Source organism: Mesoplodon bidens (genome assembly GCF_964165515.1).
Source record: "Mesoplodon bidens genome assembly, chromosome: 9".
NCBI lineage: Eukaryota > Metazoa > Chordata > Mammalia > Artiodactyla > Ziphiidae > Mesoplodon > Mesoplodon bidens.
Window position 1 is genome coordinate 107086692 of NC_138166.1, and position 25294 is coordinate 107111985.

The 25294-nt window shown below is 45.3% G+C and overlaps 1 long non-coding RNA gene and 1 pseudogene across 6 annotated transcripts in view; one reads left to right on the top strand and one right to left on the bottom strand.

Annotated features, from left to right (window-relative positions):
* LOC308622989 overlaps window positions 1-25294 on the bottom strand; it is a 58170-nt gene that overhangs the window by 10997 nt on the left and 21879 nt on the right. For 4 of the 5 annotated variants that reach the window (XR_014016717.1, XR_014016718.1, XR_014016719.1 and 1 more), the window contains exons 2-3: window positions 1066-1142; window positions 412-654 (exon numbers count right to left, since the gene is read on the bottom strand). This is a non-coding gene — a long non-coding RNA (uncharacterized lncRNA). The remainder of the gene's footprint in view (window positions 1-411; window positions 655-1065; window positions 1143-25294) is intronic. The other variant, XR_014016720.1, reaches the window with a different exon arrangement.
* On the top strand, window positions 554-9768 carry LOC308622988 (putative ATP-dependent RNA helicase DDX28; annotated as a pseudogene). The gene is made up of 3 exons (XR_014017900.1): window positions 554-630; window positions 2237-4921; window positions 8890-9768. The product of XR_014017900.1 is annotated as a putative ATP-dependent RNA helicase DDX28 (transcript).

Sequence of the window (25294 nt, forward strand, 5' to 3'; positions counted from 1 at the left end):
GAAACCCCCATACGTTTATGTCTCATTACTTCTTGTTGGTTGCCTTAATTTTTGTAATCGGGGTAATGATTAGAATATTGTTTGTCCTAGCTGTACACAATCTGGCTCATTTGTACATTATATATGTCTATTCATATACAGATCCTCTTCCCATGCAAAGTATTACACAGTGTTCCGTAGACCTCCCTTGCTATATGGTCGGTCTTTTTGACACATGTATATAATATGTATTGGTATATGTAACACTGATCTTAATTTATCCATTCCTACCACCTTTCCTTTTAGATAAGTATAGCTTTTTCCGACATCTGTGAGTGTCCTTCTCTGTGGAAATATTTTCCTGTGGGTCAGTTATTAGATAACGCCAATAAGTAATATCATAGGATATAGGTCTTTTGATTTCCAACTTACCTCATGTTCCAAGATTATCTCTAGGCTCATCTGTGGTGCCTCAAAGAGCAGTAATTCATTGTTCTCCATGGTGAATATTCCATTGTGTACATGGACCTCTTCTTCTTTATCCATTCACCTGTTGATGGACATGTTGGTTGCTTCACCATCTTGGCTATTGTGAATAAGGCCGCAGTGCAACTGACACAGCCTGTGTCTTCCCGATTCTGGACTTCTCAGGTGAGAGGCCTAGCGGTGGGCCTGCTGCGTCGAATGGAAAACGTAGGGAGTAACCAGGCAAAGTCAGTTACCATGGCAGCTCTGGGAAAAACATTACCCTGCGACACTAACATTCCCAGGAGCCTACATTTGTTTCCACAATAGGTAAACCTTTCTCATTTCAAAGTACTATAATGTGAAATATGCATCTCAGTCAAAACTAGAGGTTACTCAATGTCTGCTGTGATCGGAGGAAAAGAGAAGGGCCTTACGCAGTATCTAAAGCAATGACACGAAGAAACTAGGGGCCACGGGCAGAGACACACAGGCTCAGACAGGCTCCTATCCCTATGACATTCTGAGGAGATCACGTTGTAAGGGCTCGAGCACGAGAAAGCAGCCACTAACCAGCTACCCTGTCTCAAATATTTGGAGAAAGTCAATGCAAATACATACCTATGTATTATTCTTTTCTGATCATTCTTTCAGTGTAGCCCTTCTGGCTTTGTGCAGAGCGATTCTTTGTTTTGTACCTGAAAAATGAGTGGCACATGTAAATGGATGAAACACGTCAGAGCAGATATCCAACGGGCACTTCAGCTAACGAACAAGGAGCTCCGAGTTCTGGGAAAGAATCATAAAAGTAGTGTAGAATCACAGTATCTTAGAGCATCCTTTATATCAACTCCCCTCTATCATATCACCAATCAGTGGTCATCAGCCTATACATGAACTTTGCAGTGACAGAAAACCCAGCACTCTCTAGACAGGTCTAGGCACTTCTAGTTGCTACAGCAGTCTATATCAAATTCAGAATCTGATTCCCTGTCATGCATCAGTCCCAGTCTGCCTTCTGCAATGGTACACCCCATGGCACACCTCATCTCTTTTCCATCTGGCACATTTCCCAAACACATGAGGACAATTTTGTTCTTCCTAAAGCTCTCTTCTCCCACATCACCCTCCTAAATCACTCCTTCCTGTGTTTATGACTTTGAGGAGCCCCCAAGGTTTTCTCATCCCAAGGCCATGACAAGCAATGGCATCAGTGTGCCTGCTACAGATTCTGGGAAAGGGGCAGGGCCACACAAGGGTCTGGCAAATGTGACTGACTACCTGAGGTGAGAGTACATGTGCCAACCTCAGCCTCTCTTCAGTCCTCAGCCTCTATCCAAGGTTTCTCCATAGCACACTATTGACATTTTGGGCCAGATAATTCTTTTGGGGTGGTGGGGAGGGCTGTCCTATGCCTTGTACGATATGTAGTAGCATCCTGACCTCTACCCACTAGATGCCTGCAGCACCCCCACCCCCACACCCTGGATGTGACAAAGAAAATTGTCTCCAGCCATTGTCAGACGTCCTGGAGGAAGGGTGAGGACCAAATCACCCTCACTCAAGAGCCACTGCTCTATCCAATGACTCTGTTCACCCATGAGTACTCAAAACTCTCTCCTCCGCTGGCTTAACAGGTAACTCTCCAGAAAGTTTATCGGGTATCAAAATGCTATTTGAAATTTAATAGTATTTATCTCTATAACGGTATCTGATGAAAGTAAAACTCTTTCGCCAGATGTTAAGAACCTCCCAGGTGGTTAATCCACGTTTACCTTATCTCCTACCCCAGGCCCTGGAAATTACAGAAATGATCGGACACCCATTTTCGGGTTCCGTTCAATAAGTACCAGTAGCGTAAGGCTTTCTGGCAACCTGAACACTGAATTCAAGTAAACTATTCTGCCTGACCGTGGCTTTGTGGGACAGGCCACAAACCTGTAGCAGGACCCTCCTCGCTGCTATTTACGGAATTGAGGTATCTGACTGGAAAGCCGGTGGAGATGAACTACCCAAGAAAGCAGTGGGTTCAGGATTAGAAGATGTAAAGGGTGACAAGGGAGGGGAGAATGAACCTCAGCTGAAAAGAAAGGGGAAAAGTACCAAGAGATGAGTTCTCTTGACTTTAGAGAAGATACGCTGAAAGCCATCAGCTTGCCCTCGGGGCCCTCAGCTCTCTGGGGAGCTCTAAGGGAAGGGTGAGCCTGGACCTACGACTCCGGACTCCTGGTCTCGGCCCCCAGGCCTGACCGTTCACTCAGACTCTCAATAAATACTTGTATTCAAAGACCTTACACGGGGACCACATCTGGGAAAACATCGCCGCACCCTCATCGTAAGTCACAGGGGGAGACCCGAACTGGCCAAGCCATGACAGGAGCTGTGAGGGCGACAAAAGAGCACGGCAGGGATCGGACATCGGATCGCCAGAAGCCCTCCGCCCTCCTGGTTCGTAATGCCAGGGCCCCATCGCCGCGTATCGCCGGACCCCGGTCCTGCCTCCGTCGCGCACCCTTCCCCAAGGTTGGCGGGGGTCTGGAGTCACCATCCCCGGTTCGGACCTACAGAGCTCGCCGCTGCTGAGCTCTACAGATCCCGCTCCTTCCACACAGTTCGCCGATTCCACGGGCCTTACTGAGCCGCGCCGGCCACCGTCCGCGAGGCCTTGGCGCGCCTGTGACGTCACTGTCGTGCGCCTCTCCCGCAGCAAGCGGAGTATGGCTCTGGCAAGGCGGCTGCGGCTGTTGTCGCTCGCGGCTCGGTTGCTTCTGGCGCCTTCCTGGGACCTGACGGTCCGCGGTCCCAACGAGCCGCTGCCCGTGGTGCGCAGCCCGCGGGCTCTACAGTGGCAGCAGGAAGAGCGGCATAGCGGCCAGCGTAGCCCCCCCCGCGGCCGATGCTGGCGCGTCCTGGGCTGCCGCTGATGTCAGCGTGGCGACCCGAGTTGAACCAGCCGGCTCACCTCACGCTGGGCTCTTGGAACCCGCGCCACTCTCTTCGTTCGGCTGGAGGAATCGGTGCACCCACGCGGACCATTTCTCCATCGAGTGCGCGCAACATGAGGCTCCAGCGCTGCGGAACCTTTCGCCCAAGGGCAGCTGCACTGAAGTGTGTCTGGAGCTCCCCGTTCTGAGCGCACTACAAGAGGCTGCTCCCGAAGTTGTTCGGCCCACAAACGTGCAGTCGAGTACCATTCCCCCACTTCTTCGCGGCCGCCACATTCTCTGCGCCGCAGAAACCGGCAGTGGCAAAACTCTCAAGCTACATGCTACCTCTCCTTCAACGGCTGTTGGGCCAGCCAAGCCTGGACCCCTGTCGTATCCCTGCTCCTCGAGGCCTCGTTCTTGTGCCTTCTCGAGAATTAGCCGAACTGGTGCGTGCCGTGGCCCAGGCCTTGGGCAGCTCCTTGGACCTCCAGGTGCGGGAGTTAGGGGGAGGCCATGGCATGAGGAGAATCAGGCTGCAACTGTCCAAACAACCTCCAGCAGATATTCTGGTGGCCACTCCGGGGGCTCAGTGGAAGGCCCTGAAAACTCAACTGATCAGCCTGGAGCAGCTCTCCTTCTTGGTGTTGGATGATGCAGACACGCTGTTGGATGAAATCTTCCTGGAACTGGTGGATTACATCTTGGAGGGGAGCCATATAGCAGAAGGCCCAGCTGACTTAAAAGACCCCTTCAATCCCAAAGCTCAGTTAGTGCTGGTGGGTGCCACATTTCCCGAAGATGTAGGCCAGCTGCTGAGTAAAGTTGCCAGCTTAGACTCTCTAACCCCTGTTACCAGTGACAAGCTCCACTGCATCATGCCTCATGTCAGACAGACATTCATGAGGCTGAAGGGAACAGAGAAGGTGACTGGGTTGGTACAGATCCTTAGGCAGCATGACAGAGCATATAGGACTGGCGCCGCAGGAACTGTTCTGGTGTTCTGTAATTGCTACAGCACTGTGAACTGGCTGGGGTATATATTCTGGATGACCACAAAATCCAACACTTAAGACTGCAGGGACAAATGCCAGCCTCAATGAGGGCAGGCATCTTCCAGTCCTTCCAGAAGGGCTCCCGAGACATTCTTCTCTGCACAGACATCGCCTCTCAGGGCCTGGACAGCACCCAGGTGGAGCTAGTCATCAATTATGATTTCCCTCTCACCCTGCAAGACTACATCCACAGAGCAGGGAGGGTGGGCCGGGTGGGGATCGAGGTGCCAGTCACTGTCATCAGCTTTGTGACCCATCCCTGGGACGTGAGCCTGGCTCAGAAGATTGAACTGGCAGCTCGCCAGAGGAGAAGCCTTCCAGGACTGGGGTCCTCAGTGAGAGAGCCTTTGCACCAGCAAACCTTATTGCAGCAGGCTTATATATGATGCCATAACAGGGACCTTTCCCTCTGTGCTGGATGGGTGAGCACACTTGTCAGTAGGGTGCTCTGGGCTGCCTAGTCACCTGAAGACCCGGGCTGCTGTCTGGCTTCAAAAGGTAAGTTGCTGGCCAACACTTGAGGGTGAACTACTGAGCTTGGCTCTCTGTAGTCTTTCACGTGAAGAATAATGTCGATCTTGGCTCTGTATTATGTCATGGTTTCTAACAATAAGCGATGTTTCTATGGGTGCCCCTTAATAACAGTTTCCACTGGGGCAGAATTCAGTAGACCCTGAGAAGATTCACACTCCAAACTACCACACTTAGGACGAAGGCTCTTTCAATTGATGTTTTAGTTTAAATTTTGTTTCCTGCCCCCAAACATCCATTAAGCCTCCAGGAGAAGGAAAAGGGGATGTGACTAGCAATAAAGAGAAATTTTCTTCACAACACTGGCCAAGGCAAGCTTAGGCACTTCTGGTGAAATCTCTCTGGGAAGTACTGGCAGAGGAATAAAAGGCAAACTGACACAGAAATATTGCTTGGCGTGCATTTCCAGGCTCTGCCTTCTTTCTCATCTCTTGGTGGCAGGTGGAGGAAGAGAAGAAAAGGTTAAACTTTTTTATAAACCAGCAGAATAAGCTTATAACATCCTCTCACTATCTCTGCATAGGTTCTAGTCTCTGCAGCATTATATAAGCTTTGCCCAAAGTAATGAACTGTTGAAAGTCAAATGTAATACTTCACCAAACAACTTAAAAATGCTTGCGCACTGGAAAGGGTTAAGTTGCAGAGAACACAAATGGACCCAGAGCAACCTTTGCCGAAAGAGAATATTGTGCTAAATGTACAGTCATAGCTCTTTTCCATATGAAGAAACAGTCAGAAGGATAAAAGAACTTGGTCAAAATCACACAAGTCATTAGGAAAGAATCTGGTTTGTCTGTCCTCAGGGTTGTGTTCTTTAACCACCAGGCTAGCTTTTCTCAAATCTGATTCATGCATAGAATAACTATACACCTCTGCTTGCCTTGAATATTCCCTGTTTATACATATGCCTGCTGCAGTTTTTAATATTGCCCACTTTGACTCCCAAAAGCAACCGAGAATACACAATAATTTGGTCTCTCTATCCATGGACCACTGTGGTGGGACTGCCCAGGAAGCTTATTAAAAGTGCAGCTTCCTGAGCCCTACTCCAAATCTAGATAAGTTTTCTGAGGGTTGGCTCAAGAATCGAGGTACAAGGCCTTTTAGGTGGTTTGGTGGAACCCCCCAGGTGATTCTCTCGCTCTCTTAAGTTAATAAACCGTTTATTCAGCCTCCCCCAGATGCCCAGCCAGGTCCTGTTAAGGTAGGAGTCCCCACACCACATCAGAGGGATGCTCCCAGCCAAGTAATCTCTGGAGCCTTGGAGATTCTGAATGGTCTCATGCTGGCCCACCTGCCGTGACAAACCTCCGCCAGAGCAAGCATTCCCCTTCACATTTTACCTTCTACCACTCCAAAAGGCAGTCTGCTCCAATGAGGCCTGACTTCGTCTGTCCTAACGGGCACCCACTGATTCAAGCAGTTTAGGGATAGAAGGTGCTGTGGTTCTCAACCAGGGTGGCCCAACCTCTAAAAGGGTAGTCCAAGCAGTCTCTACCTCCTGGGCACATCCCCTCTGCAACAGCCCCAGTAAACGAAGGCCCCATCTTTGCTTTTTCAAGGTCGGCAACAGGGAGTCCCCTCCTAAAGAAGGTTCTCTCTCATTGCCACACTATCAAAAGCTGCCCCAAATGTGGTTCCTTCCTGTGGGCCTGATCAGGCTAAGGGCAGAGTTGTCTCTTTCCTTCTCTGAGTCGGACCAAGTTGTCTTACTAACCCCTCTTCAGTGTTGACCATGATTTTCACGGGGGCTGCTGCTGAGCCTTTATCTTATCCTTTCATGGTGGAGAGAAAGAGGATTATAATGATTTTTACTTCTAGGGGAGAGGGGAGTGTAATGATTATGTTGTCATTTTGTATTATGTCCTTTTGTCATGAATTTGTTTTGAATTTCATATTAAAATGGGCCCACCATTCCCACTTTGTGAGGTCATTCAGCACCCTCATTTTGCACCTTTAACATCTCTCTCAGTATCACTTGGAAATGTTTGAAACGGCATGAGCTTGTCCTCACATTCCTATCAGCTGTAAATCCGGAGCCCCGACATGAACGTAACCATTGAGCAGAACCCCTCTCCACTAGCTGTGTAACACTGGGTAGGCTCCTTAACATCTTGGTTTTTCTAAGCCCTCAGGTGTAAAAATGTGAGGGTTCTATGAATTTATATTTGGGGCAGGACAAGGTCGAGAAGAGTGTGTCTTTGCTTGTATTCTTCCAAACTGGAATGTCTTCCCTCTCTTCCCCATGGGTCCAAATCTCACTTGTCCTTCAGGCCCACTGCCAAGGAGCCTTCCCTGATTCCCCAGTCCACACAATTCTCTGCCTCTTAGGGTCAGTGCCATACAACCTAGCTGTCTCTTAACGTTAATCTTGCCTCTCAAGCCAATTTCAGAATGTGGGTCTCTCTTGCCCTCCTGGGGCCCCTGGGGCTGTACCAGCCCACCTGCACGCCCCACGTGGGGTGTCTACTAGACTAGGGCATGGGCGGGGAGGCCCAGGTGTGAGGGGCCAGGCAGAGTACCTCTGCCTCCACCCTGCTCTCCTCCACAAAACTGCCCCTCCTCCTGAAGCCTGACCCGCAAGTCACAGGTTCCTTCTTATGACCTCACTGGGTAGTGATGACCTCACAGGCCTTCTCACAGTTTCCATGGCAGCGTAACTATGGAAATGTGCTGCCCTCAGAGAAACTTCCCTACCAGTTCTCCACCAGATACCAATCTCTTTGGTTGTCTGAGAGAGAGTGTCTGACCGGATCGTCTATATTTACTCAAACCTGTGCTCTGTTCCCTGGCTGGGCAGTGCAGCAGGTACACCGAGACCGGGCATCTGTAGAAGAGGCATGGTGTACACACAACCTCACCTGGCTGCCACATGTTCCTGTGGGGTTTGCCCACTACGTAAACCTCAGCACTTTCCCAGCTGTAAGTAATACCAGTGACCTGGGACACCTTCAGGGTCCCACAGTGCTCACTGCTGAGGACAAGTGAAAGGTTATCCCTGAACTAGTGTTCAGGAAGCTTCTGATCTTTATAAATGTTGCCTTCCGCTTTGGGCTACAGGATGCTTCCATTCAGACCCTTTCCTGATTGGCCTCTTAGCAAAAGGCAAGTGCGTTTTTGTTGGCAGATGGTAAACGGAGCAGTTTGAGGAAGAGGGCCACTCTTGAACCGCACCTTCAAACCCAGGCGCCTCTGTGTTGTCATGTACACATCTATATCGGTCCCCTCAGACACATCCCATACTGAGCTGCTGAGTACTAGGGGAGAGGGTGGTGCCCTATTCATGGGAAGACCGGAAGGACCAAGGGGGGTGATGAAGCGCTAGTGAGACGGGAGGGCTGAGCAGATGGTGTCCCAGGAGGCTGGGTGGATGTGAGCCTACACTTGGTACCCAGACCCCGGTTCTGAGTCTCCTGATCACTGTGCCTCAGTATTTGGCCTTGATCTAATCTAGATAAAAGTATCAGAGAGCTAGAGTTCAGTGTGGTTGTAACAGGCAGTATAAGTGGGGCCCAAGAGGGGTTGCCAAGGTGGGAGGGGCCCTTAACCAATTTATATTAGATTATCTTTTTCCAAAACTTGAAAGACGTTTCCATTAAAGCCTCAGAAGTGACACACTGCAAGAAATGTTTTCTCTGTTTTGGAAAAGAGAGATGGAGAGGATCATGATTGCAATTTCTTTCGGGTTCTACTGTTTTCCCTGGCAATGGTGAAGAGACTACCTCACCTGATGCAGCTGTAGGCTCTAGGAATTGCTTTTGCAGCCAGTGTCCCTTCTCTAGGGACTCATAGAGGTGATGGGCCAAGTCTGTGTTTTGGATATCAAGTAGATTAAAGGTCTTCAGCCAGAAACTGGGAGAGACATGAGAGAGGGAAATTCTGGCAGGAGACTGTGTACAGCAGAAGTGACTGATCAGTTCTGATTTTCTTTGCAGCAGCTGTGGCTCCCATTTCTCCTCCTAAACCTGGTCACTACCATGTCCTCAACCGAGGGTGTGGAGAAACGCAGTTGGGCCGGCATGGGGAGACATACTGCCTGGTTGGTGGCTACCGGGCCTACGGGGATGCTCCTTTGGCCATGCCAGCAAAGGCGGAAGCCGAGAAGCCAGTCCCCAGATGTGCTCCCGAGAGAAAGCACGCTCCGGAAGAGTCGGACGAAGATCTCGGTTGCTCCAGACCCAAAATCCGGCGATTGTAGCATGGTGCCAGGAGGCGGACTCCACAGAATCTTGCTGGCTGAACCATTCTGAAGACAGGGCAATGGTTTAACTGCCTAAGACAGCGAATGCCTCTTCCTGCAGTGACCCCTCCCCCCCCCACTGCCCACTACCACAGATTAGAACCTGCGTCGTTCTGTCTGAGCCTTCCTCAGCCAGGAGCCTCCCTGCACACTAAATGGCCATAAGCCAGGAGCCTCAGAAAGTGGGGTTTGAAATGAGAGTCTGCCCTGAACATCCCAGGGCGGAAGCTGGCCTGGAAGAAAACCTGGCATTCCTCTGCTCAATCCTCACGGGCCCCTTTGTGAGCTGGAGAAAGTGAAGTATGCACTCTGCGAGCCGAGGAGGATGCAGGAGTAGATACAGGGTGCAGAGAAGCCTTAGCAGTCTACCACATGGGCTCCTGCCCTGAGCCATCGTCAGCGGCCACCACCACAAACCAGTGGGGAGCTGGGCTTTTTGAAACTGAAAGCAGCAATCTGTGGCTTCCCAAAGAGCCTCCTGCCTGGGGTCTCAGGAGGCAGGATAGAGAGGCCCAGGAAGCCCTGCTCCCTGAAGCAAGAACAGGATGGAGAGTCAGGCAGCACGCACCCTGTCCCGAGGTTCACATGCTCCTTTATTGCCAGGCCTTTCCGTCCCCAGTGGCGTCCCTTACTGCTCAATAAGATGCTTTTCTGTAACAGATTTCTAGGGTTGCCAGTGCTCAGATTTAGGTCACTACCCCTGTGCTAGGCACTCCTGCCACCTGGGAAAGATTCCAAAGGTGGAACAGCTCCAGGGGGTGCCAGGGATCAGAGCAAAAACTTGAGAGGCTGGGGATGCAGGAGTTTGGGCACAGTCCCTAAATCATCTCAGTGGTTGAGCTGCTGTGAGAAGGCACATCCCCAGTGTGCCTGTGTGTGTGTGTGTGTGTGTGTGTTGGGGGGAGGGGGTCCCTAGAGGAGGCAGCTAGCGGGAGGGCCTGAGGCTGGAAATGGGGAATGGCGTGCGGTCTCTGAGCAAGCACAGGCACTTAGCCCTTGAAGTTTCTGGGAAAGCTAGAGCCACAAGGGCCACGAGATAAGGCAAGTGTAGCAGCAGAGCCCAGGTGCCAGGTCTTTCTTCAGAACCTACACTTCTCCACGAGGCCGGGCCTTCCACGCTGAGGTAGGAGGGATCCTGGCCAGAAGGTCAGCCAGCAGCTCTGGGACGAAGGTTGCTGCGGCGGGGGCTCTTCTGCCATGGAAGCGACTTCATTTCCTTCCACACAAATAGCCTACTGACTGAGTTCCTGCTCTGTTGAGTAAAAGGGTCGTTGACTCTCCCCAGAAGGTTGTTCACTTCACATCCCAAAAGTCCCTCTATTCAGGCCCTGGGGAGGTGTAGCAGCTCCTGAGGGCGCTCTCCTGAGGCTGGCTGACAGAAGTGGGGGAGGTTCCTGATAGTTCCCAGGTGCTGGTTCAAGTCCCCAGAGAATGGTCATGCAGGTTGAGGAGTCAAGTAGGAGGAGAGAGAAGGTTGGGGGCAGAGGGCCCCTTCCTGAATCCAGAGCTCACATGGTTACCCACCCCCCATTTCCAGAAACTATCTCTTCCCCCACACCAGCCCCCATGGCCCAGTACCGGGAAGCCGGGAGCCCAGAGCACTTGTGGCCACAGAGACCCTCGCACGCAGCCCTCGGGGTGGGCGGGGCCGGCTGCAGGCAGATGGGGACGAGGTGTGCTCCCGGGAGGCCACGGGCTGCAGGTGGCCCTCTGAGAGAAGCACCCCAGCTTGGACAGGAAGGTTAGAGGCGGGGGAGAGCAACCTAGGGCGCCCCCTCGGAGCAGTGGGTGTGGGAAGAGGGGCGGGGGCGGAGGGAACCCGCGATGGGAGGCGAGTGGGCTCTCAGCAGAGTCCAGCTTAGCCCACGGGAGCTGCCTCTGAGCAGGGGGCGGGAGGGCAGTGCCGTCCTGTGGCTGCCGGGCTTCCCGGATCGCGGCTCTCCGCACACGGGTCGCAGGGTCCTGTGACTCTGTATCCCCTCCCTCACCCCGCCCCCCTCGCGAGGCCGCACCGCTGGGTGGCCTGTGTCGACGGGCAGAACCCCATCGCCCGCCCCTCTCAGACCCGCCTCTGCCCGCCTGCCTTGCCCTGCGCAGCTTGCGGCCCGGGGGCCTCAAAGGTCCCCGTGCACGCAGCCAGCGGCCTCTGCTGTGCCTGCTGCTCCTGCTGGGTCTGCTGCTGTGATCGGTAACCCTCGTGCAGACCACGCTGGGCACCTCCAGCACCCCAAGTCCGCGGGAGCGCACGCGGGCCCTGATGCGGGACTTCCCGCTTGTGGAAGGGTGGCTGCAGTGTGTGCGGGCTGCTGGGGGCCGGTGGGGGCCTAGCCTGGCCCTGGGCAGGGCAGGAGGTCCGGAGCATGTAGCGCTAGTGGGGAGGCTCCCTCACACCACCCCTGGATGTCCTCTCCATCATCTATGGATGCCCTTCCCCTTCTCTGTCATCCCCTCCCTGGTGGGAAACCCTCAGCCCAGGCCTCAGCTGCTCCTAGTATAGTCTGTGTGACAGTGTGAGGTGGGGGACCTCCAGGCTGGCCCAGGCCAGGCAATGTGTCCTGCCCGATCCCAAGACCTAAGGAGCCCACCCATTTGCCTTGACCTCCCTCCAGCCACAACAACATGCCCCTGGTCCTGAGGCAGTTTTACCACAATGGGCTATAGCATGTTAATCTGCGCAATTTCAGCCATGGCTAGACCAGCTTGGACAGGCTGAAAGATGGTCTCGTGGGTGGCCAGGTACCAAAGGGACACACAAGGTGCCACCATGGCTGCTGGGGAATGTGGGGCAGTTTGGGGGCCACAGAGACCACAGGTTAGTCACACTGGAACGAAGTTACCACAGTGACCTAGAATGTGCCATGCCATGGATGCTGGGGGCTACAGGGGTCACAGTGAGCCCACCTGACGGGCTTCCAAGTACCACAGAAAAAGCAACGCATTACATGTGACTTCTGGGCACAGTAAGTGCTGTGCCAGCTGAGGAGGCTATGAGAAGCCCAAGGAGTTCTAAAGCCCAAACTAAGCCCTGGCCTTCCCTCAGTTCTGGTCAGCCTACGTCCCATGCCAGACCCACGAACGGGATGCTGTGCGCCTCACCCTGGAACAAATTGACCTCATCCGCCTCATGTGTGCCTCCTATTCTGAGCTGGAGCTTGTGACCTCAGTTAAAGGTAGACGGGGGACTTCCCTGGTAGTCTAGAGGTTAAGACTCCACGCTTCCACTGCAGGGGGGTCGGGTTTGATCCCCGGTGGGGGAACTAAGAGCCCTCATGCTGCGTGGCACGGCCAAAAAAGAAGGTAAACAGACTGGTGGTAGTGGGTGTTAGGAACTTCAGTAAGCTACCCCTGCCTCTGAAAATGATCATCTGACCTACGTGCCCCCAGCTCTCAACAATACCCGGAAGTTGGCTTGCCTTACTGGTGTGGAGGGCGGCCACTCACTGGACAGTAGCCTCTCCATCTTGTGTACCTTCTATGCGCTGGGTGTGCGCTATGTGACACTCACCCACACCTGCTACATGCCCTGGTGAGCACCTGAATATATTCAGGAAAAAACGCATTCGCCCTTTTTGGCCAACCAAACAAGCGGGCAATGCAAATCAACACTGCAAAGAAGTCTCACTAGGCACTGGTCAAAAGGGCCATGCTGAAAAAGTGTAAAAACCAGAAATGCAGGGCAAGTCAAGGAGAAAAGGGAGCTTTTTTACGCTGATGGGCGTGATATAAATTGCCAACGGCCACTCTTGAAAATTGTATGGTGTTCCTAAAACATCTAAAAAACAGAGCTACAGAGCACAGGGCACTTCCACTCATGGGCTTATATCTTGAGAAAACCAAAAATCGACAGGACACAGGCACCCCAAATTTTAGGGCTGCTGTGTTCACAAAATCCTCGACTCGGGTACACCTTAAGTATCTCATGAAAGAGAAAAATGGATAAACAAGTTGTAGTACTTATGTACAATGGAATATCACTCAGCCATGAAATCATAATGAGTGGATTTAGGTACGATGATTCTAAGAGAAATACGTCACACAGATAAAGAAACTTATCATAGATATCAGTTATAGACGGAATGTAAAAATTGCTACATGAACTATATTACAAAACAGAACAGAGACACATTTAGAAAACACACTTATGGCTGCTTAAGGGGAAAGGTGAGGTGGGGTGATGCATAAAACAATAGTTTGAAATTAGCACAGATACCGTTCCATCAACCAAATATGTAATAGAGAAGACCTACTCATTGCTCAGTAAACTGGACTCAACACACCTTATTCACCACAGAAGAATATATCCGTATAGTAAGAATCTTAAAAAGTATTTATTGATATTTCTCGGTAAGTGAATATAGTGGGTGTAAAGGGGCACAAACACAGCACTGAAAATCAGCTAAATCCCATTATAAATACAAATTACAAAAAAAAAGCAAAGATAGTGAAAGAGAAATTCTTACAAAATTCGTTCAGTGGCTGTGATGCAACCTGGATTGACCACATCTAGACCCACAGCTGGAAGAGACATAAGGCTGGACACTCTTGGGGGCGACCGGATTGGTGAGGTTGTGTGAGCAAATGCAGACCCTTTAAAGTAATACTGCGTGCTACCCATTCCATGGGTCAGAAATCTCCAGGTTCAAGGGAATCTTCCTACAGCTAAAACATGCATGGGAAACCCAGAGGATGGTACACCATATGATCAGGAAACGTTTCTAAAACGCACCTCATTTTTCATCTCGTGGTGCTCGGGTTCGCCATTCCAGCTGCTTTACCAACAATCTCCCCACTTGGAGAATCAGCACCTTTAACCTCCAGTTTTGTACAGTTTGCAATTTGTCCAGAGGTTGAACGGGTAGAGGGGGAACCAATGAGAGATCAGCTCTAGGTGTTTGGACAGACACATGTCACTCTAATTTCCAATCAGGAAGAAGAATTAACCAAAGGCTCTGCCTGCCCCCCGGAACCAGAATAGGGCCTGAAGCAATCCTGCGGTTTGGAGGCCAGCTCCCAAAAAGGCGAGTTGAAAAATGGATCTCAGAGGCACTAAAATTCACAAACCTGCAGGATAATAAATGATAACTTTCGTACCTTATTGAGGTAAGGCAACGAAGAGGATTTGAAAACAAGGCAGAATTGCAGGAAACCGTTTTCAAGAGGTAGATCGGAGTCGCCTTTAAAGCACATGAAAAGCGGCAGAACTTCGACAATGATGCAGTTGGCCAAAAAGGGCGTACGTTTTTTTTTCCTGAATATATTCAGGAAAAAACGCGTAGGCCCTTTTTGGCCAACCAAGCAAGTGGGCAATGCAAATCAGCACTACAAAGAAGTCTCACTTCGCATCGTTCAAAAGGGGTTTTACCATGTTTGAAATTCCAATATTTTAGCCTGACACGTTTTTGGATTTTAGAAAAAAAAAATTTTTTTAAATGAGACAAAAAATCTTTTTTATGACCCAAAAAGACAGCAATAGTTTTATATTTTTATCTATTTCACTTGCACACAAAAGTCTCATGGGGTTATGTAAAGCAGTCCTGTTGGATGCTGTGCATGGTGCAAATATGGATTAAAGCTTTGGAATCTTAAGCTTCACTCACCTGAAACTTTTAAATTAGGATGCAAGCAATCCTTTCCAACATTTCAACAGAGAAAGACACTGTCTTTATTTTATTTGTCAGGTAATTAATCTGTCTTTTGCCCCAAGGAGAGAAACACCTGGCACTTCTATCAATGTGTTGTACAAAAATCTTTGAACACAGAGTGCAAGCAGAGGCTGATACAAGATGTGAAAGAAAAAAAAAAGAGAGAGACCCCTGTGGCATTTTCTCCTAACTTATTGCAATCTCTCATTTAAAATGTGGGAATAATCAACCTTCTGAGGAAAAAGGCCCAAGGAAGCTTTTTGCTTTTGTGGAATAATGCAATGCCTAAAGATTTCATGAGGCAAGAAGAATTAATGAGAATGACCATGAGAAATCAAGAAAAGTCAGATCCATGGATGAAGTGATGTTTACCTCTGTGAATCAATGAGAAGTAGGAGCAAATGAAAAGAAAGCTGAATACAACATTTTCTGAATAAATGTAACCTTTCAGCTGTCATAGACAAATTAATGCTCACTATGATACAACATATTTAGTTCAGAAAGTTAACTTAAATTTAAAGCTTAACAATTAGATTTATTGAAGAAACGAAAACATATTTGTGGTTTAGAATATATAATGTGTTCTGCAACAGATAAGAAGATTACATAAATAAATAGAAATAAGACTAAATAGAGGAAAATAACAAATTAGATGTTATTAACATTAAAAACTGACACTCATCTAAAGAAACAGGAGAGACAGAAAGAGAGAAGAACTTATATCAAGTATATATTTAAAACTCCTAAATAAGAAGTCTTCAGATGTTAAAAAAAAAAAAAAGTCTTCAATAAGAAGATAATGTAATAGCAAAGATGGGAAAAATATACCAAAAGGTATTTCAAGAAAGAGAGTACAGAACATTAAGTAAACATATCAAAAGATGCTTGGCTTCTTAGTAGTCAATTAAATGCAAAAAAGTCATACCTGGAATTATCACTCACCAACCAGAAAGTTCAAATGAAAATGACAGGTATTATCAAGTTTGACAAGAATGTGTGTAATCCTTGAATCTCATTCACTGCTGCTGAGGATGAAAAATCATACAAATGTTTTGAAAATATTTAGAAATATCTAAAAAGATAAACAGATGAAAGCTATGAGTCAAAATTTTTACTACTACATGTATATTGAACAATAATTTATACACATACCACCAAAGCTCAAGTTCTAGTATGTATATACCAGTGCAATTCTCAATAGACCCAAACTGAAAATCACTCATATTGTAATACATTTTGGAAAAAATTAATTAATAGTTAAATATTTACACTATGGAATCCTATGCAACAGTGTCAGTGCATGACAACAACAACAGGCAACCATATAGGCGTATTCATAAACAACATAAAATAAAAAAGCCCAATCCAAAAGTGATCTTACTGTGCCATTACATTTATATAAAATACAAAATACAGGTAAAGTGATCTTTTTGATAGATACCAGAACAATATTAAACCTTAAGGGGAGTCACTAGAATTGGACAAGGGGGGCTCTGAGTATCTGGCAATTTTCTGTGTCTGTATCTAGAAGCTATGTATAGAGTGTATGCAGATTCTGAATTTTCTGAAATTTGTCATTTTCTTACAAACCATGCATATTTTTAGTTGTTTTTTATACATAACAAAAAGTAAAAATGATAGACTAGGGAAGGTAATTATATGAGCATTTTAATATCCATGCTTTTCAAGGTGGAAGTGAAAGGTATTAAATACTTGACATTGTGATTACTTCTTAAAAGTAAGGTGAAAATTTCAGATTAATAAATAAGACATACTTCTTCATATATCATCCTCAAAGAGGAGGGGTAGAAAGGAGTATTATTTTTTTTTATTTAATATAGAACAGTTAAGATAGAAAATAATGAAAACAGACTAGGTTTAAAAAAAAGCACACTGGACTTCCCTGGTAGCTTAGTGGGTAAGAATTTGCATGCCAATGCAGGGGACAGGGGTTCAATCCCTGGTCTGGGAAGATCCCACAGGCTGTAGAGCAACTAAGCCCGTGTGCCACGACTACTTGGCCTGCGTTCTAGAGCCTGCAAGCAACAACTACTGAGCCTGCATGACACAACTACTGAAGTCCATGCACCTAGAGCCCATACTCCACAAGAAGAGAAACCACAGCAAGGAGAAACCCATGCACCACAATGATGAGTAGCCCCTGCTCGACACAACTAGAGAAACCCTGTGCAGCATCGAAGACCCAACCCAACCATAAATAAATAAAATTAAGTATTGTGACTTGTGAGATGACTCACTCATGTGGCTGTAAGTAAGAGGCCTCAGCTCCTTGCCACATGAATCTCTCCTTAGGGCTGCTTGAGTGTCCTCATGACATGGCAGCTGGCTTACCCCAGGATGAGTGATCCAGCAGAAACCAAAGCAGAAGCTCCAATATCTTTTATACCTTTGGAAGCTGCACTTTGTCATTTCTGCAATGTCTTATTAGTTAAAACATCAGCCCTTTTCAACTGTGAGGAGGCACACAGGTGCATGATGACTGGGAGATAATTAGGGTATGATTAGGGCCTTCTTGGAGGCTGGCTACCAAGGTGGCTGACTCACCGAACACTGAATTTTGTTTGCTTCACTGATGGAGAGAAAATGGTGAGTGAATCTCATTGGTGTTCTTTGAAATGTACCAAAGCTAGCTCTTGCTCTCACCCCCAGCTGTGTGGCTGAGAGGGTCTTGGTGCTCCAGCCGGGTGTCAGGCCTGTGCCTCTGAGTTCGGAGAGCAGAGTTCAGAATATTGGTCTACCAGAGACCTTGGGCACCTTGTAATATCAAAACGGCGAAAGCCTCCCAGAGATATCCGTCTCAATGCTAAGACCCAGCTCCACTCGAAGACCAGTAAGATCCCGTGGTGGACATCCAATGCCAAACAACTAGCAAGACAGGAATGCAGGCCCACCAATTATCAGAGAGGCTGCCTAACATCATAATAGGTCACAGACACCCCAAAACACAACACCAGATGCGGACCTGCCCAACAGAAAGACAAGATCCAGACAAACCCACCAGAACACAGGCACCAGTCCTCTCCACCAGAAAGCATACACAACCCACTGAACCAACCTTAGCCACTGGGGGCAGACACCAAAAACAACGAGAACTACGAATCTTCAGCCTGCGTAAAGGAGACCCCAAACACCGTCCACAAAGCCAAATGAGAAGACAGAGAAACACAGAGCAGATGAAGGAACAAGGTAAAACCCACCAGACCAAACCAATGTAGAGGAAATAGGCAGTCTACCTGAAAAAGAATTCAGAGTAATGATACTAAATATGATCCCAAATCTTGGAACTGGAATGGAGAATATACAAGACATGTTTAACAAGGACCTAGAAGAACTAAAGAGCAAACAAACAATGATGAACAACACAGTAAATGGAATTAAAAATTTTCTAGAAGGAAACAATAGCAGAATAACTGAGGCAGAAGAATGGATAAAGGACCTGGAAGATAAAATAGTGGAAATAACTACCACAGAGCAGAATAAAGAAAAAAGAATGAAAAGAATTGAAGACAATCTGAGACACTTCTGGGACAATGTTAAACACACCAACATTCGAATATAGGGGTCACAGAAGTAGAAGAGAAAAAGAAAGAGACAGAGAAAATATTTGAAGAGATTATAGTTGAAAACTTCGCTAATATGTGAAAGGAAATCGTTAATCAAGACCAGGAAGTGCAGAGAGTCCCATACAAGATACACCCAAGGAGAAACATGCCAAAACATATATTAATCAAACTATCAAAAATTAAATGCAAAGAAATAATATTAAAAGCAGCAAGGGAAAAACAACAAATAACATACAAGGGAATCCCCATAAGGTTAACAGCTGATCTTTCAGCAGAAACTTTGCAAGCCAGAAGGGACAGGCAGGACATATTTAAAGTGAAGAAAGGGGAGAAGCTACAACCAAGATTACTCTACCCAGCAAGGATCTCATTCAGATTCGACAGAGAAATTAAAACCTTTACAGACAAGCAAAATCTAAGAGAATGCAGCACCACCAAACCAGCTTTACAACAAATGCTAAAGGAACTTCTCTAGGCAGGAAACACAAGAGAAGGAAAAGACGTACAATAACAAACCCAAAACAATTAAGAAAATGGTAATAAGAACATACATATCAATAATTACCTTAAATGTAAATGGATTAAATGCTCCAACCAAAAGACATAGACTGGCTGAATGGATCTGAAAACAGGACCGGTATATATGCAGTCTACAAGAGACCCACTTCAGACCTAGGGACACATACAGACTGAAAGTGAGGGGATGGAATAAAATATTCCATGCAAATGGAAATCAGAAGAAAGCTAGAGTAGCAATTTTCATATCAGAAAAAAGAGACTTTAAAATAAAGACTATTACAGGAGACAAAGAAGGACACTACATAATCATCAATGGATCAACCTAAGAAGAAGACATAACAATTGTACATATTTATGCACCCAATATAGGAGCACCTCCATACATAAGGAAAAGGCTAACAGCCATAAAAGGGGAAATCGAAGGTAACACAATCGTAGTAGGGGACTTTAACTCCCCTCTTTCACCAATGAACAGATCATCCAAAATGAAAATAAATAAGGAAACACAAGCTTTAAATGATACATTAAACAAGATGGACTTAATTGATATTTATAGGACATTCCATCCAAACACAACAGAATACACTCTTTCTCAAGTGTTTGAGGAACATTCTTCAGGATAGATCATATCTTGGGTCACAAATCAAGCATTGGTAAATTTAAGAAAATTGAAATTGTATCATGTATCTTTTCCAACAACGCTATCAGAATAGATATCAATTACAGGAAAAAATCTGTAAAAGAATACAACCACAAGGATGCTAAACAATACACTACTTTATAACCAAGAGATCACTGAAGAAATCAAAGAGGAAATTTAAAAATACCTAGAAACAAATGGCAATGAAAACATGATGACCCCAAACCTATGGGATGCAGCAAAAGCAGTTCTAAGAGGGAAGTTTATAGCAATACAATCCTGCCTCAAGAAACAAGAAACATCTCAAATAAACAAGCTAAACTTACACCTAAAGCAATTAGAGAAAGAAAGAAAAAAAAAAACCCAAAGTCAGCAGAGGAAAGAAATCATAACGGTCAGATCAGAAATAAATGAAAAAGAAATGAAGGAACCAACAGCAAAGATTAAAAAAACTAAAAGCTGATTCTTTGAGAAGATAAACAAAAGTGATAAAACCATTAGCCAGAGTCATCAAGAAAAAAAGGGAGAAGACTCAAATCAATAAAATTACAAGTGAAAAAGGAGAAGTAAAAACTGACACTGCAGAAATACAAAGGACTATGAGAGGTTACTGCAAGCAACTATATGCCAGTAAAATGGACAACCTGGAAGAAATGGACAAATTCTTTGAAAAGCACAAACTTCCAAGACTGAACCAGGAAGAAATAGAAACTATAAACAAACCAATCCGAAGCACTGAAATTGAGACTGTCATTAAAATCTTCCAACAAACAAAAGCCCAGGACCAGATGGCTTCAAAGGCAAATTCTATCAAATATTTAGAGAAGAGTTAACACCTAACCTTCTCAAACTCTTCCAAAATATAGCAGAGGGAGGAACACTCCCAAACTTATTCTATGAGACCACCATCTCTCTGATACCAAAACCAGACAAAGATGTCACAAATAATGAAAACTACAGGCCAATATTACTGATGAACATACATGCAAAAATTCTCAGCAAAATACTAGCAAAAAGAATCCAACAGCACATTAAAAGGATCATACACCATAATCAAGCTGGGTTTATCCCAGTGATGCAAGGATTCTTCAATACATGGAAATCAACGTGATACACCATATTAAAAAACCTGAAGGATAAAAACCATACGATCATCTCAATACATGCAGAAAATGCTTTCGACAATATTAAACAGCCATTTATGATAAACCTCTAGAAAGTAGGCATAGAGGGAACTTTCCTCAACATAGTAAAGGCCATATATGACAAACCCACAGTCATCATTGTTCTCAATGGTGAAAAAGTGAAACCATTTCCACTAAGATCAGGAACAAGACAACGTTGCCCACTCTCACCACTATTATTCAACACACTTTTGGAATTTTTACCTACAACAATCAGATAAGAAAAAGAAATAAAAGGAATCCAACTCGGAAAAGAAGAAGTTAAGCTGTCACTGTTTGCCACTAGAATACATGATACTATATATAGAGAATCCTAAAGGTGCTACCAGAAACCTACTAGAGTTAATCAATGAAGTTTGTAAGGCTGCAGGATACAAAATTAATGTACAGATATCCCTTTCATTCCCATACACTAAAGATGAAAAGTCTGAAAGAGAAATTAAGGAAACACTCCCATTTACCCATGCAACAAAAGGAATAAAATACCTAGGAATAAACCTACCTAAGGAGACAAAAGACTTTTACTCAGAAAACTATAAGACACTGATGAAATAAATCAAAGATGACACAAACAGGTGGAGAGATATACCATGTTCTTGGATTGGAAGAATCAACACTGTGAAATGACTATACTACACAAAGCAATCTACAGATTCAATGCAATCCCTATCAAAATACCAATGGCATTTTTCAGAAAACTACAACAAAATATTTCCCAATTTCTATGGAAACACAAAAGACCCCGAACAGCCAAAGCAATCTTGAGAAGAAAAACAGAGCTGGAGTAATCAGAATCCCTGACTTCAGACTATACTACAAAGCTACAGTAATCAACACAGTATACTACTGGCACAAAAACAGAAATATATATCAATGGAACAGGAGAGAAAGCCCAGAGATAAACCCACATATGCTCACCTTATTTTTGATAAAGGAGGCAAGAATATAGAATGGAGAAATCACGGCCTCTTCAATAAGTGGTGCTGGGAAAACTGGACAGCTACAGGTAAAAGAATTAAATTAAAAGACTCCCTAACACCATACACAAAAATAAACTCAAAATGGATAAAAGACTTAATGTAAAGCCAGACACTATAAAATTCTTAGAGGAAAACATAGGCAGAACACTCTATGACATCAATCACAGCAAGATCCTTTTTGACCCACCTCCTAGAGAAATGGAAATAAAAATAAAAATAAAAACATGGGACCTAATGAGACTTAAAAGCTTTTGCACAGCAAAGGAAAACGTAAACAAGATGAAAAGACAACCCCCAGGATGGGAGAAAATCTTTGCCAATGAAGCAACTGACAAAGGATTAATCTCCAAACTTTACAAGCACCCCCTGCAGCTCAATATCAAAGAAACAAACAAGCCAATCCATAAATGGGCAGAAGACCTATTAGACATTTCTCCAAAGAAGATATACAGATTGCCAGGAAACACATGAAAGAATGCTCAACATCACTGATCATTAGAGAATTGCAAATCAAAATTACAATGAGGTATCATCCCACACAGGTAAGAATGGCCATCATTCAAAAAATCTACAAACAATAAATGCTGCAGAGGTGTGGAGAAAAGGGAACCCTCTTGCACCGTTGGTGGGAATGTAAATTGATACACAGACACTATGGAGAACAGTGTGGAGGTTCCTTAAAAAACTAAAAATAGAGCTACCATATGACACAGCAATCCCACTACTGGGCATATACCTGGAGAAAACCATAATTCAAAAAGAATCATGTTCCACAATATTCATTGCAACTCTATTTGCAATAGCCAAGACATGGAAGCAACCTAAGTGTCCATCAACTGATGAATGGAAAAAATAGATTTTGCACATCTTCAATATAAAATGGAATATTATCAGCCATAAAAATAAATGAAATTGAGTTATTTATAGTGAGGCGGATGGACCTAGAGTCTGTCATACAGAGTGAAGTCAGAAAGACAAAAACAAATACTGTATGCTAACACATATATATGGAATCTAAAAAAAGAAAAAAAATGGTTGGGAAGAAACTACGGGCAGGACAGGAATGCAGACGTAGAGAATGGACTTGAGGACATGGGGAGGGGGAAGGGTAAGCCGGGACGAAGTGAGAGAGTGGCATTAACATATATACTACCAAATGTAAAATAGATAGCTAGTAGGAAACAGCGGCATAGCATGGGGAGATCAGCTCAGTGCTTTGTGACCACTTAGAGGGGTGGGAAACGGAGGGTGGGAGGGAGATGCAAGAGGGAGGAGAAATCGGGATATATTTATATGTATAGCTGATTCACTTTGTTATACAGCAGAAACTAACACACCATTGTAAAGCAATTATAGTCCAATAAAGATGCTAAAAATAAATAAATAAATAATTTATACCTCCCTCAAATTAAGTCTTTTTAAAAATAAATAAATAGGGCTTCCCTGGTGGCGCAGTGGTTGAGAGCCCACCTGCCGATGCAGGGGACGCGGGTTTGTGCCCCGGCCTGGGAAGATCCCACATGCCGCGGAGCAGCTAGGCCCGTGAGCCATGGCTGCTGAGCCTGCACGTCTGGAGCCTGTGCTCCGCAACGGGAGAGGCCACAACAGTGAGAAGCCCGCGTACCGCAAAAAATAAATAAATAAATAAATAAATAAATAAATAAATAAAAAGGGTACTCAATAACATGGTAACTCTAAACCTAAGTATTTTCAATACTACAGCAAAGGTAAATGGATTAATGTCTCCTATTAAAGTGTAATTTTTTATATTATGTGCAACTAAAATTTTTTCCCAATATACAGGTAAAATAAAATAATTACTTTAGAAAGGTGAAAACATTCCATGTATTTAAAAACAGTAAAACGATAAGCATATGATATGCATCTTAGATAAAGTAGTGTTTAATTTCAGAACAATTTGTCATTATTGTAACTAGTACTATTATCCCAATTTCTTAAAAATATTTCAATACTTTTTCTATTTGAAATAATACTTTAATATTTTTTTTTGCTCTTTTGTGGTCTAATACATGGTAAGTATTTAGCTGCTAACATAACTTAAAAATATATGTTGTTTTTTACAGCCAAACAAAACTGAATCAAGAAGAAATAGATAACTTGAACAGATTGATCACTACAAGCAAAATAGAAACTGTAATTTACAAAAACTCCCTACCAACAAAAATCCAGGATCAGATGGTTTCACAGGCAAATTCTACCAAATATACAAAGCAAAACTTACACTGATTCGTCTCAAACTCTTCGAAAAGATTGAAGATTAAGGAATACATCCAATGACATTCTATGAAGCCACCATCACCCTGATATCAAAACCAGATGGGGGGGGGGTTCCCTGGTGGCACAGTGGTTAAGAATCCATCTGCCAATGCAGGGGACATAGTTTCCAGCCCTGGTCCGGGAAGATCTCACATGCCGTGGAGCAACTAAGCCTGTGTGCCACAACTACTGAGCCTGTGCTCTACAGCCCACGAGCCACAACTACTGAGCCTGATAGCCACAACTACTGAAGCCCACGCACCTAGAGCCCATGCTCTGCAAAAAAGAAGCCAGTGCAGTGAACAGCCCGCACACCACAACGAAGAGTAACCCATACTCGCCACAACTAGAGAGAGCCCGTTCACAGCAACAAACACCCAATGCATCCAAAAATAAATAAAGAAAGAAATTTACTGAAAAATAAAAAAACACAGATGGGGACTTTTCTGGTGGTCCTGCAGTTAAGATTTTGCCTTCCAGTGCAGGGGGTGTGGGTTCAATGCCTAGTGGTGGAGCTAAGATCCCACATGCCTCACAAATAAGAAACCAAAACATAAAACAGAAGCAATACTGTAACAAATTCAATAAAGACTTTAAAAAAAACAACACAGAGAAAGACACTAGCAAAAAAGAAAATTGCAGGCCAATATCTCTGATAAATATGGATGCAAAAATTCTCAACTGAATATTAGAAAACCGAATCTGACAGCACATAAGGATCATACACCATGATCGAATTTGATTCACCCCCGTGTCACAAAGTTGTTTCAACATATGCCAATCAATCAACACGATACACTCCATCAACAAAGGAAAAACACAAAACAAATGATCATCTCAATAGATGCCAAAAAAGCATTTGAGAAACTTCAACATCCATTCATGATAAAAACGCTTACCAAAATGGGTATAAAGGAAACATATCTCAACATAATAAAAGCTATTTATGACAAACCCACAGCCAATATAATATTCAATGCTCATGACAAAATATCAAAGAAGCACGGAAAAGTGATGGAGGAGATGGAGAAACTTCTCAGTGTGCAGGTGCAGGATCAACATCAGTGCTAAATCCTGCTCAGCTTATGGTGATTCAAGAGAACGCTAAAAGCCTTTATGAAGACTTGAAGAAGAAACACGGGAAAGAATCAGAGGGCATATTTTTTAATGCCAGCCATGGCTGTTTTCATCGGTTCAAGAGTAGAGCCAACCTCAACAAGGTAAAAGTAAGTGGAGAGGCAGCAGGTGCAGATAGGGTAGCTGTCCAGGAACTT